This window comes from Bos javanicus, chromosome 19, assembly GCF_032452875.1.
Source record: "Bos javanicus breed banteng chromosome 19, ARS-OSU_banteng_1.0, whole genome shotgun sequence".
NCBI lineage: Eukaryota > Metazoa > Chordata > Mammalia > Artiodactyla > Bovidae > Bos > Bos javanicus.
In genome coordinates, this window is record NC_083886.1 from 814,972 (window position 1) to 829,641 (window position 14,670).

A 14,670-nucleotide genomic window follows, 5' to 3' on the forward strand; every position below is an offset into this window, starting at 1 on the left:
TTTAGGACAGTTCTTATATTAAAATGGCTCAAATCAAAGTGGTCACACCAAGAACTAACTGGATCCCTAAACGAGAAGATGGTGATCTGAATCACAGTAACATGCTTCTTTGACTCATAAAATGTCAGGTGTCATTGAGTCCAACTCCCCAAAGAAAGCTAGTATGTTTCCAATAATATTTCAATGGATACATGTCCTCAGGACATCAAGTACTTTAGCCTATTTACTTTAAATCTAAATGTGTCACTTTAGACCATACTTTCCTCATGGCAATTTTCATCTCCATATTTCTTAGGGTGTAGATGAGAGGGTTCAGCATGGGGGCAATCACAGTGTAAAACACAGAGATTTCCTTGTCCTTGTTCTCTGTCTCTGCAGGTAGAACATAAATGTAGATACAAGGCACAAAGAATAACAGTACAACTGTTACGTGAGAACTACATGTTGAGAGAGCTTTCCTCCGCCCTGGAGGAGAATGTGTTCTAAGATTATATAATATGGCTACATAAGAAGCTACTAGGACAAGAAAAATGGCAACAGCTATCATCCCTGAATTTGCAATCACTAAGATACTCACAACATGAATATCTTTGCATACCAGTTTCAAAAGAGGCTTCACATCGCACACATAGTGATCTATCTGATTAGGACCACAAAAAGGTAACTTGAGTACCATGAGAAGTAAAGCAATAGAATGCCAAAAACTGAAAACCCAGGCCAGGACGATCAACATGTCGCACCTCTGTCTGTTCATGATGACCATGTAGTGCAGGGGCTTGACAATGGCCACATAGCGATCAAAAGCCATGGACACCAAGATGAATATTTCCACACCTGCCAGCAAGTGGGCAGCGAAGAGCTAGGTCATACAGTTGTTATAGGAAATGTTTCTTCGTGCTGCAGCTAGGTCCCTGATTAGCCTGGGGACCACCGTGGAGGTGTAGCTGACATCCATGAGGGAGAGGTGACAGAGGAAGTAGTACATAGGTTGTTGCATTAGATGGCTGCAGGTAATGGTGAGTGAGATGATGAAATTCCCCATTAAGAGGGCCAGATAACAGAGCAGGAACAAGAACAGTAACTCTATTTTCTTATATCCCCACAACCCTATGAAAACAAATTCTGTGACATTGTTCTGATTTTCCATGAAGCTGAGCTGAGTTCAGAATATACAACGTAAATTCAGTTCATCTGAAATGATACAGAACATGACACATATTTAAGAGCATTTTAAAAACTTGTGTTACTTATGCAATGAATAGAGGATTTACTATAATCTATTTTTTGTTTTTAGACCATGGGCATGATATTTCAAATGATATTTTAAAAGAATATGTATATAAATCTGGATAATTTGTAAAGATTTTGCAGGGATTTAACTCATAATCAACTAACAGGTAGTTTCTGATAGTCATTTTGCATATTGGAAAACAAAAATATTGGAGGATTCCATTAATTACACCAAATTATTAAGATACTAAATTAAAGTCAAGCCAAAATGAACCTGACTTTGCTACCAAACTTCATGCTCTTGGGAACTATGTAACAGCATTCACTGACCAAGGGAAATTCCAGCTCATATCCATCTCTATAAAAGATAAAGGTCATTCTCCATTTCAGCCTTTAGTCATCTATGTAACTTTAAGAAAATCTGTCCCATTCTCCATGTGCATATGAATCTTGTATAAAGTTCCAGTCACAGATGAGCATTTCATACAATCAGTGGAGGTCTATATATATTCTTGAAATTAAAACAAAGCATGTTATAATTATAGTAGAGCCTACCTAACTGGTCTAAAGTATCAATAGTTTCAAGGGTTCTCCTAGGCAGGTGTGGTAAAGATTCAGAACATGGAGTATCTGGGAACAAGAGATTTAAGTACAATGTGGGGCATGTAAATATAGGAAGATGGGATATTAGTACATTAAAACTCCATTTTTCTGATTATTCAAAATATAGAGGTTACTGTTGATACTTTTTAAATATTTTCAAGAACTAGAAGTTTTCTTTTGAAATCTGAAGAACTTTATGTGATTAAAGAATAACCTACTTATTTAAATACACATTTTGAACAGTGCCACCTTTTTGAAGTAGTATACCTAGAAGCAGAGAAGTCAATATGTTGAAAGCACCACCTTCTACACATAATCAAATGTCCTCCACAGCAAAATCATGTTTTGCCTCAAATACTGTTAATTTCAATGACCTGTGTCCTAATGGTACTATTGAAGACCATTATGATGTATTGTACAGATCCATCATCAAATGATCATGAAGATGAGCATCTGGGTTCACATGTTCTTGTTAGGTTTGTTTGTTTGTAGGTGTTGTTGTGAGCACTGAGTAGTTAATACTCTCTGAGCCTCTTTCTTCAATTGATAAGTGAAACTGATAGCAGTGGATCTGTTTGCCTCATATTAAAAAAAATGTGTGAAGAATATCCAATATAAATAGGCTATTGTTCTGACTTGTCAACTCCACAGGAAAATACTCCAACAAGTAATTGGAGAAAAGCCACAGTTCTCTAAGAAAATAAATACTGCCATGTTCATCAGTTAATTGTTTTATCTTTAGATAAAACAATATTATCTTTAGATATCTTTATCATTTTTTTCTCTAACAGGGAAATTGGTTGACAAATCCATATTAGACTTACATAAACCTAAGGAAGAAACATCAGTGTTTCTTTTACACAGACTAGCATAATTTTAATCTGTGTATAAAAGATAGCTTATTAAAGAACTTATTTATATATAAATGGAGAAACCTAGTTTATGTGGAAGACTGATCACATGACATAAACAAATTTAAGATAACTTTTCATAAGATTTTAGTACAAAATTGTAGAAAAACTGGAGAATCAAAACTCTAGGAAGTTCTCTTGTTTTAGAATGTTTCTCATATATTGGTTTAAGTCTCAGCACTCAACAGCTGGAGCAGTGTTGCATTAATTTTCCAAAGTGAACATCACTTTGGAAAATGCATTCTCATGAGAAAATATCCTTTAGAGCAGGTATCATTTTCCTTATGATCTTCTTTTACCAAAATTCATAAAAACTCCCTATGGTTGGTGTTCCTTTCTTTCTCCTTTCTCTCTCCCTCTCTCCATACCCACTCCCATATCCACATCACTCCCCCTCCAACATACCCACATAATACACACCACCCATATATATGTTTAAGTGTGTGTGTGTTATTTGAGTGAAGGAAAAATATTGAGTTAACTTTTTCACATACTTTCCTGTTGAAGAGTTTCTTCCAAGAATCCCTTCTTCAGACTTGAAATTCTTTAAGAAAAATCTCTGTGAGGAACCATTTGTGAAGACATCAGCTACAGTTTAAAAGGGGTGGGGGAAAGCACTTAAATAAAGTGTATTAGGAAAAAGGATTTATGACTAAAGTAAAAAATGTACATAAACAGTGTAAAAACCCATCAAGGTAAATTTGATAGGACATTTTTTTCTTTCAGTGTTTAACATATCATTAGTAAAGAAAATCATGAAATTAAAATTTGTAGTATTCCTTATTTGTTGTAATTAGAGTAAAAAGCTGAAATAACCATATGCTAGCTATATGTTCTAGCATGCGTGCTCAGTCTTGTTCAACTCTTCGCAACCCCATGATCTGGAGAGCTCCTCTGTCCATGCAATTTTCCAGGCAAGAATAATGGAGCAGGTTGCCATTTCCTACTCTAGGGGATGTTCTATGAACCAGGAACTGAGCCACTGTCTCCTGGGTCTTCTGCACTGTCAGGCAGACTCATTACCACTGTGCCATGTAGGAAAATCTGTATATGTTCTAGACCCAATACTAAAAACTTTTTATTTACTAATCATTTCCCCTTTATCACCAATTGTTAGGGAAGGTATAAGTGCCCCTGTTTTGCAGATAAGGGAGCTAGAACACAAGTTTCTACAAACAAGGAGAATTCTATATCTAAACAAATTCTGTATGACTTGGAATCTCATACTATTTTCATTATTTATGGGAATATCTTTTCCCAAACACAAATAAATAAAGGCTTAAAAATCTCAGTTTTTCCTCAAATTAATGTCTGGATTTTTTATGAATTCTGTCTCTTGAAAATAACCACCAAGAAAATTCATCTAGAATATTTCAAGTTTTAAGATTCCAATCACTCAGATCAAAAAATTATGTAAAATTGTTCAAAATCCCAATATTTAATAGAAATTTAAAGTATACATAGGGCTTCCTTGGTGGCTCAGTGGTAAAGAATCCAGCTGCCAAGAAGGAAACTCAGGTTCTATCTCTGGGTAGGGAAAAAGCCCCTGGAGAAAGAAATGTCAGCCCACTTCAATATTCTTGCCTGGGAAATCCAATGAAGAGAGGAGCCTGGCAGGCTCTGGTCCATGGAGTTGCAAAGAGTTGGGCAGAACTTTGTTTAGTTGACTAAACAACAATACCAACAAAATATACATATGTAACTAAGAACAAAGCTCACTTACTTCTGTAAGATTTTGCATTTCTTTGAAATGTCAGGTGATCCTTCAGGCTGTTCCCTTTTATTTTTCTGAGACTGTGATTTGACACAGCAAATAGATATGGAATACATCTGACTCTGCTGTGAATGGTCCATCCAAAAGATGCATTTAGGTAAGTATTGTTGGAGATACCTTGATTAAAAGCACAACAGAGGCAAGAGGGGAAAAAAATCCCATAGGCATTCTATAGTGGTCAATGTGTATGAAGTAATAATTATAGAAATAAAGTCAATAATATTAAAGAGATCTATAAGACAGGCTTGAGTATTATTTATTTAATGAATCTCAAGGGTTACCACAGGTATAATTCAATATTTCTATAATATGATAGCACTGATGAAATAGCATGGATATTTATCTATTTTTCACTTTTCCTAAAATAATTTCTTCAAAAACTGAAGTTGATGTTGTTTACCATGATATATATTAAAATATAAATTGAATAATTATTTAATATTTATTATCATTTTTACATAAATGTAGTAAGAGAGAATAAGAAGATAATTTATGTTTCCTTATAAACATCACATCATTACCATTAGGAGAGAAATTTGGAAATTTTCTCTCAAGATTTAATTATACCCACTGGAAACTCAGAAGCCATATACTGACTTGTGTCATTCGACATTAATTATGTTTATGTGCTATTTAGAGTTGTGGGGAAATCCATAATAGATCTCTCTCTCTTAATTTAGCTTCTTTTGCTTTGTTTAGTCCCTTTTCACTTGTGAATGTGTGAATGAGGAAGACGAGTGTCAGTAGAACATAAGGGAGCAGGTTGAGTAAAAAGTAATCCTTAGTCCCTATATCTTATCAGATGATATTCATGAGTTCATGTAAGGTTTTACTTTACAATATACATTTTTTAAACATTTTAATTCCTCACTTTTACTCCAGGTGTCCACTGGACTCTAAGATATTTAAAGATAGCTGAAAGATATCACACATTCTGACCCCAGGTTGTGCAGTGGTAAAGAATCTACCTTCCAATGCAGGAAATGCATGAGTCATGCTTTGATCCTTGATCTGGGAAGATCCCTTGAAGTAGGAAATAGTAATCCATTCCAGTATTCCTGTTGGGAAAATTCCATGGACAGTGGATCCTGATGCTCTATAATACATGAAGTTACAAAGAGTCACACATGACTGAGTGACTGAGCACACACATTACATATTAGCTAGTAGTGGTAGTGGTTTTCCTACAGCTGTTCACATCTAGAAATAATATCTTACTATACTCAAAATTCTCCAAGCCAGTCTTCAACAATAAGTGAACTGTGAAATTCCAGATGTTCAAGTTCATTTTAGAAAAGGCAGAGGAACCAGAGATCAAATTGCCAACATCTGCTGGGTTATTGAAAAAGCAAGAGAGTTCCAGAAAAGCATCTATTTCTGCTTTATTGAATATGCCAAAGTCTTTGACTGTGTAGATCACAATAAACTGGGGAAAATTCTGAAAGAGATGGGAATAGCAGACCACCTGACCTTCGTCTTGAGAAACCTGTATGCAGGTCAGGAAGCAGCAGTTAGAACTGGACATGGAACAATAGACTTCTTCCAAATATGAAAAGGAGTATGTCAATGCTGTATATTGTCACCCTGCTTAATTAACTTATATGCAGAGTACATCATGAGAAATGCTGGGATGGATGAAGCACAAGCTGGCATCAAGGTTGCTGGGAGAAACATCAATAACCTCAGATATACAGATGACACCACCCTTATGGCAGAAAGTGAAGAAGAACTAAAGAGCCTCTTGATGAAAGTGAAAGAGGAGAGAGAAAAAAGTTGGCTTAAAACTCAACATTCAGAAAACTAGGATCATGGCATCTGGTCCCATCATTTCATGGCGAATAGATGGGGGAAGAGTGGAAACAGTGGCTGAATTTATTTTGGGGGCTCCAAAATCACTGCAGATGTTGACTGCAGCCATGAAATTAAAAGATGCTTACTCCTTGGAAGAAAATTTATGGCCAAACTAGACAGCATATTAAAAATCAGAGACATTACTTTGCCAACAAATGTCCATCCAGTCAAACCTATGGTTTTTCCAGTAGTCATGTATGGATGTGAGAGTTGGACTATAAAGAAAGCTGAGTGCCAAACAAAGAATTGATGCTTTTGAACTGTGGTGTTGGAGAAGACTCTTGAGAGTCCTTTGGACTGCAAGAAGATCCAACCAGTCCATCCTAAAGGAAATCAATCCTGAATATTCAATGAAAGGACTGATGTTCAAGCTGAAATCAGAGTACCTTGGCCCCCTGATGTGAAGAATTGACTCATTTGAAAAGACCCTGATGCTGGGAAAGATTGAAAGCAGGAGAATAAGGTGACAACAGAGAATGAAATGGTTGCATGACATCACTGACTCAATGGCCATGCTTTTGAATAATCTCTTGGAGTTGGTGATGAACAGGGAGACCTGGCCTGCTGCAGTCCATGGGGTCGCAAAGAGTTGGACAAGACTAAGTGACTGAACTGAACTGAAATGATATTCACCTTAAGCTATGTTTGACTCTGTCTTCATCTTGCTGTAGGACTGGAAAGTAATAAAAGTCTTTGAAAGGAAATTTATATATATATATATATATATATATATATAATTATCATTTACTGAGAAATAATGTCTAAAACTAATTTGCAAAGGCTTTGACCTAGCAAGATAGAAATATAAAAGGAAAATAAACCTCAAGTAATCAAAACACAAGAATTAGGGATAAGAAAAAAAAAATCAGTGAAATAAGAATAATTAAAAAATGGAAAAATAATGAAACAAAAGGCTGTTTCTTTAAAGGATCATTAAAACCAATCACACCTTAGAACAGTAGGGAGAGGGAGAGGGAGAAAGTAAAGAATAAAAGGACAAGAGCTAAAAATAGAGACAAATTGCTTAAATAGAAAATGAAATAATATGTAGCATTACAGATTCTATAGATATTAGCAGGATAGTAGAAAATATTATGATCAGATTAATATTAAATTTATTGGGCTTTTTTTGAAACAGGAGAGGGAGTTAACTAGGACAGATGTACTGAGAGCATGGGGAAGCATCCTTGCAGAAGGGAACACACCTCTGCAATTTCTGTGTGGGAAGGAGCGAGGCAACCAAATAGAACACATTATTGGCTGTCTGACTGAGAGGTCAGTACTCATGGTCTTTAACTCTATGGCTTTCTCACCTGGAATGTTTTTATAATCATGTTGAGTTGTTTTTTCCTCATCTATAAAATGGGATAGTGTTACCCACTTTGCAGGGACTTCCCTGATGTTTCAGTGGCTAACACTTTCTGCTCTCAATGCAAAGGATCTGGGTTCAATGCCTGGTCAGAGAACTAGAGAGAATACACTGTGCAATTAAGAGTTTTCAGGTCACAAACTGAAGCAGCTAAGACCAACCACATCCAAATGAATGACTAAGTAATAATAATAAAAAAAAAATAAGCCACTGAAAAAATAGTGTACTGACAAGAAAACTAACAACTAAAACCTTTCTAAAAAAGAAAAAAGAAAATTCACAGAAGGGTCAGTTCCATCTGAAAAGAAAGAATCTAGTTAAATATATCATATGTTACATGATAAAATAATAAAATAAAAAAGTAAAGATATTTATGTATGCATTTATGTCTCATGCATGTGATACACACATGTACCAGAATATTAATTAAATAAACTGGACACACAACAATTGCCATTTTCATTTCCATAACTTGTTACATGGTTGAGACTGGTCATTATGACTAATATCTTTTGTTACTCATTTTGTATTCAGTTCAGTTAAATTCAGTCACTCAGTTGTGTCCGACTCTTTGCGACCCCATGAATCCCAGCATGCCAGGACTCCCTGTCCATCACCAACTCCCGGAATTCACTCAGACTCATGTCCATCAAGCGAGTGATGCCATCCAGCCATCTCATCCTCTGGTCTACTTCTCCTCCTGCCTCCAATCCCTCCCAGGATCAGAGTCTTTTCCAATGAGTCAACTCTTCGCATGAGGTGGCCAAAGTACTGGAGTTTCAGCTTTAGCATCATTCCTTCCAAAGAAAACCCAGGGTTGATCTCCTTCAGAATGGACCAGCTGGATATCCTTGAAGTCCAAGGGACTCTCAAGAGTCTTCTCCAATATCACAGTTCAAAAGCATCGATTCTTCGGCTCAGCTTTCTTCACAGTCCAACTCTCACATCCATACATGACCGCTGGAAAATCCACAACCTTGACTAGATGGACCTTCGTTGGCAAAGTAATGTCTCTGCTTTTGAATATGCTATCTAGGTTGGTCATAACTTTCCTTCCAAGGAGTAAGCGTCTTTTAGTTTCATGGCGGCAGTCCCCATCTGCAGTGACTTTGGAGCCCCCAAAGATGAAGTCTGACACTGTTTTCCCATCTATTTCCCATGAAGTGATGGCACCAGATGCCATGATCTTCGTTTTCTGAATGTTGAGCTTTAAGCCAACTTTTTCACTCTCCACTTTCACTTTCATCAAGAAGCTTTTTAATTCCTCTTCACTTTCTGCCATAAGGGTGGTGTCATCTGCATATCTAAGGTTATTGATATTTCTCCCAGCAATCTTGATGCCAGCTTGTGCTTCTTCCAGCCCAGCGTTTCTCATGATGAACTCTGTATATAAGTTAAATAAGCAGGGTGACAATATATAGCCTTGACATACTCCTTTTCCTATTTGGAACCAGTCTCTGTTGTCCCATGTCCAGTTCTAACTGTTGCTTCCTGACCTGCATACAGATTTCTCAAGAGGCAAGTCAGGTGGTCTGGTATTCCCATCTCTTTCAGAATTTTCCACAGTTTATTGTGATCCACAGAGTCAAAGGCTTTGGCATAGTCAATAAAGCAGAAATAGATGTATTTCTGGAACTCTCTGGCATTTTTTATGATCCAGCAGATGTTTGCAATTTGATCTCTGGTTCCTCTGCCTTTTCTAAAACCAGCTTGAACATCAGGAAGTTCATGGTTCATGTATTGCTGAAGCCTGGCTTGGAGAATTTTGAGCATTACTTTACTAACATGTGAGATGAGTGCATTTGTGCAGTCGTTTGAGCATTCTTTGGCATTGCCTTTCTTTGGGATTGGAATGAAAACTAACCTTTTCCAGTCCTATGGTCACTGCTGACTTTTCCAAATTTGCTGGCATATTGAGTGCAGCACTTTCACAGCATCATCTTTCAGGATTTGAAACAGCTCAAGTGGAATTCCATTACCTCTACTAGCTTTGTTCGTAGTGATGCTTTCTAAGGCCCACTTGACTTCACATTCCAGGAAGTCTGGCTCTAGGTCAGTGATCACATCATCATGATTATTTTGGTCATGAAGATCTTTTTTGTACAGTTCTTCTGTGTATTCTTGCCACCTCTTCTTAATATCTTCTGCTTCTGTTAGGTTCATACCATTTCTGTCCTTTATCGAGCCCATCTTTGCATGAAATGTTCCCTTGGTATCTCTAATCTTCTTGAAGAGATCTCTAGTCTTTTTCATTTTGTTGTTTTCCTCTATTTGTTTGCATTGATCGCTGAGGAAGACTTTCTTATCTCTTCTTGCTATTCTTTGGAACTCTGCATTCAGATGCTTATATCTTTCCTTTTCTCCTTCGCTTTTTGCTTCTCTTCTTTTCACAGCTATTTGTAGGACCTCCCCAGAAAGCCATTTTGCTTTTTTGCATTTCTTTTCCATGGGGATGGTCTTGATCCCTGTCTCCTATTATCTGTACCTTAAGAAAAACCTAAATTGGCCATGTGTTTTTACCAGTTGGGTGGCACAGGCCTTCAGTGGTGAAAAGTCTGGGTCATAGTTAATTCTGATTGGATGGAGTTATTGTAGATTTGTATTTATTTTAATCATCAGAAGTGATAATAGTAAGTGGGGATCTGTGGGAGCTATTGAGTTTCAGACATATTTTTTTCTTATCTCCATTGAGAAGCAGCTGTCAATTTCCCATTAGTAATCAGGATCAATAACCCAATTATCACCCTAACTTACCTACATGCCTGTTGATTCAAAGGCAGGAGAAGCTGGAAGTTGTCAGGCAGAAGTCTTAGCTCACAATTCAAAAGAATCTCTTTGTATCTCCTGCTGGAAACATTTCTCTCTTTGTAACTAAAGCCTCTAACTCAGCAGAGCATACGTTAATGGGAACAGGAAGCACAAATTTTTCTAATAGTTTAATAAGGTTAGTAGTAGGCAATGGCACCCCACTGCAGTACTCTTGCTTGGAGAATCCCATGGATGGAGGAGCCTGGTGGGCTGCAGTCTGTGGGGTCACTACAAGTCGGACACAACTGAGCAATTTCACTTTCACGCTTCACTTTCATGCATTGGAGAAGGTAATGGCAACCAACTCTAGCATTCTTGCCTGGAGAATCCCAAGGATGGGGGAGCCTGGTGGGCTGCTGTCTATGGGGTTGCACAGAGTCAGACAAGACTGAAGCGACTTAGAAGTGTACCCCATAACTCCCACTTTTAAACTGTGATGTGGGAAACAAATATTTTCTTTTCTTTTCTTTTCTTTTTTTTTTTTTTTTTGACCATTCAAACAAGTGGTACATATCAGTTCAGTTCAGTTGCTCAGTTGTGTCTGACTCTTTGTGAACACATGGACTGCAGCAGGCCAGGCCTCCCTGTCCATCACCAACTCCCAGAGATTACTCAAACTCATTGAGTTGGTGATGCCATCTAACAATCTCATTCTCTGTCATGCCCTTCTCCTCCCGCTTTCAATCTTTCCTAGATCAGGTTATTTTCACATGTGTCAGTTATTTGTATCAGGGGGCCAAAGTATTGGAATTTCAGCTTCGGCATAAGCCCTTCCAATTAATATTCATGACTGATTTCCTTTAGGATAGACTGGTCACATCTCAATGCAGACCAACAGACTCTCAAGAGTCTTCTCCAACACCACGGTTCAAAAGCATCAATCCTTCGGTGCTGTTTTCTTTATAGTCCAACTCTCACATCCATACATGACTACAGGAAAAACCATAGCCTTGACTAGATGAACGTTTGTTGGCAAAGTAATGTCTCTGATTTTTAATATGCTGTCTAGGTTACCCATAACTTTTCTTCCAAGGAGCAAGCATCTTTTAATTTCATGGCTGCAGTCACCATCTGCAGTGATTTTGGAGCCCCCCCCCCAAAAAAATAGTCACCATTTCCATTGTTTCCCCATCTATTTTTCCATGAAGTGATGGGACTGGTTGCTATGATCTTAGTTTTCTGAATGTTGAGTTTTAAGCCAACTTTTTCACTCTCCTCTTTCACTTTCATCAAGAGGCTCTTTAGTTCTTATTCACTTTCTGCCATAAGGGTGGTGTCATCTGCATAGCAGAGGTTATTGATATTTCTCCCGGCAATCTTAATTCCAGCTTGTGCTTCATCCAGCCCAGCATAAATAAGCAGGGTGACAATACACAGCCTTGACTTACTTCTTTCCCAATTTGGAACCAGTCTATTGTTCCATGTCCAGTTATAACTGTTGCTTCTTGACCTGCATATGGATTTCTCAGGAGGCAAGTCAGGTGGTCTGGTATTCCCATCTCTTTAAGAAATGTCCACAGCTTGTCATGATCCACACAGTCAAAAGTTTTGGCACTTTAAATAAAGCACAAGTAGATTTTTTTTTTTTCTGGTATTGTCTTGGTTTTTTGATGATCCAACGGATGTTGGCAGTTTGATCTCTGGTTCCTCTGCCTTTTCTAGTTCAGCTTGAATATCTGATAGTTCACATTCATGTACTGTTGAATCTGGCTTGGAGAAATTTGATCATTCCTTTGCTAGTATCTGAGTTGAGTGGAATTGTATGGTAGCTTAAATAATTTTTGGCATTGCCTTTCTTTGGGATGGAATGAAAACTGACTTCTTCCAGTCCTGTGGCCACTGCTGAGTCTTCAAAATGTGCTGGTGAATTGAGTGCAGCTCTTTCACAGCATCTTTTAGGATTTGAAATAGCTCAACTGGAATTTCATCACCTCCACAAGCTTTGTTCTTAGTGTTGCTTCCTAAGGCCCACTTGACTTTGCATTTCAGGATGTCTGTATCTAGGTGAGTCATCACACCATTGTAGTTATCTGTGGTACATATATCTCTTCATCAAATTTCCTTGTCACCAGTCTTCTAACCATATCCCCCCGCCCCCCAAAATTCCTGACTATCCAGCCAATTTATTAGCCAAAACCCATGAATCAGTATATATTTTTCATTTCGACACTCCTTCCAAGTTAAATAATTAACTAGTTGAACCTCTTGAAATGTACCCATTGGGAGGATTTCCTTTCACTACTATTGTTCAGGTACTTTTCAGGATCAGGTTGCATTTATGCTGCTGCCAATTTTAAAGATCTTTTCAGAACTATTCCTTTACAAGTCCAAAGTCTTATATACCTCTGTTAATTCATCATAATGTATAGGTGAAGGCAGGGAGAGAGAAGGAAGTGTAATGGGAGTGGGGACCATGATCATTGTTGCCACTTTTCCCTGAAAATTTGCCTTCAGGAGTTACTTGGGCCAGATCATGCCTATATCACTTTATTTGATGATGGAATGCTGCTGTGCACACCCATCTTTGTGGCTTAGATGGTTTTGATAATACCAAGCACATGAAAGAAGCTTTGGTTGCATAGTGACTTGGTGACCCATGGTGAAGCATTCAGTTTCCATTAAGGCCCAGTGGCAGGCCAAGCACTATGTTATAAAAGGAGAGTATTTATCTTGGAAGTATGGCAAGACTATGTTTCCAAAATCCTACTTGTCTGCACTGAAATTCACATACGGAAGCCTGGCAAGTTTTCCAACATTCTTACCTGCGATTGACACCAAGTACCATAGATCTACTGGTCTATAAAATTTGTCCTCAGTCTCAGAGAAGCTTGCATGTCAGGCTGAACCTGTACCAGAGCCTTTTCTATTTCTGGAACTCATTTAAAAGTAGAATCTTTTTGAGTAACTTTACAATTCAGTCAGAGGAATACACCCAAATGAATGATATGATGAATCTCAAGTCCAGTAAGGCAAAGAGGCATTGAACATCATTTTTGGCTATAGAAGAGGCCAGATGGAACAAGTTATACTTTATCTTAGGAGAGATAGCATTATCTGCCCCATACTACTGGTCTCCTGGAAATTCCAAGGAGTTTATTAGTAGTTTAATTGCTAAGTTATGTCTGACTCTTGCAACCCCATGGACTGTAGCCTGTCAGGCTCCTCTGTCAATGGGGTTCTCCAGGCAAGAATACTGGAGTGGGTTGCAGCTTCCTTCTCCAGGAGATCTTCCCAACCCAGGTATCAAACCCAGATCTTCTGTGTTGCAGGAAGATTATTTACTGACTGAGCTATAAGGGAAGGCCAATGAATTCGGGTCTCCTAATTCTAGTTTATAAGGAAATGGCTTACCAAAAAAACTAAAGTAATCGCTACTTCTGACACAGTAATGAAAATCACATTTCTAGCTAAATATCAGGTACCAGCAGCTCTGACAATATGTTCTTGCATTGAAATACATCTGGCACAGAAGCTGGCTAACCTTAAAATTATCCATTGTCACTCTCCAAGAGCCATACGTACCTGGCAACAGGCAAAAATAGGAGAGCTGAACATATGTGGTGGTAACTCCCATCCCACATCTTTCAAAGTTTGATGGTACACTAATCTCTACAGTCCCTCCAAGAATATGGTACAACTTTTAGTTTACTAGTTTCCTAAGGACAGACAGTAGTAATGCCTTCCACTGAGGCTTTTCTGACATAATACCCTTTATTCCCCAGGTCAGTGAACCAATGTAAGAATTCTGTCAGTCGCTAATTACATCTGTTCCAATTGTCCATTCTGAAATTGGAGAACTAACCGCAGCATGGGTTCCATGATCACAGAACCTACTGTAAATAGACCTGAGCCAAACTTCGATTGATCACCAGACCTCATTTATTTCTAACTCTAATTGTGGGACTACGACAGTGTTTTGGACCTACGGGAATAACTTTCATGTTAAAGTCAGTGTCCTGAAACTTCTGATTATTTACTTTTCCACAGTGCATAGTTAGCCTGATAAAAGGTCAGAGGTCCCTCTAGGGAAATATAAGGTAAAGATGAATTATACATTTTTAGCAAGGTACCAGAGCCCTGCTTCAAGGGCACTGGATCTCCCCCTTTTTTTCCTTAGGATTCAG

At 37.9% G+C, this 14,670-nt stretch overlaps 1 pseudogene; it reads right to left on the reverse strand.

Annotated features, from left to right (window-relative positions):
- Window positions 1-223: 223 nt before the first annotated feature.
- Window positions 224-1,147, reverse strand: LOC133231540 (olfactory receptor 4P4-like; annotated as a pseudogene).
- Window positions 1,148-14,670: the final 13,523 nt, after the last annotated feature.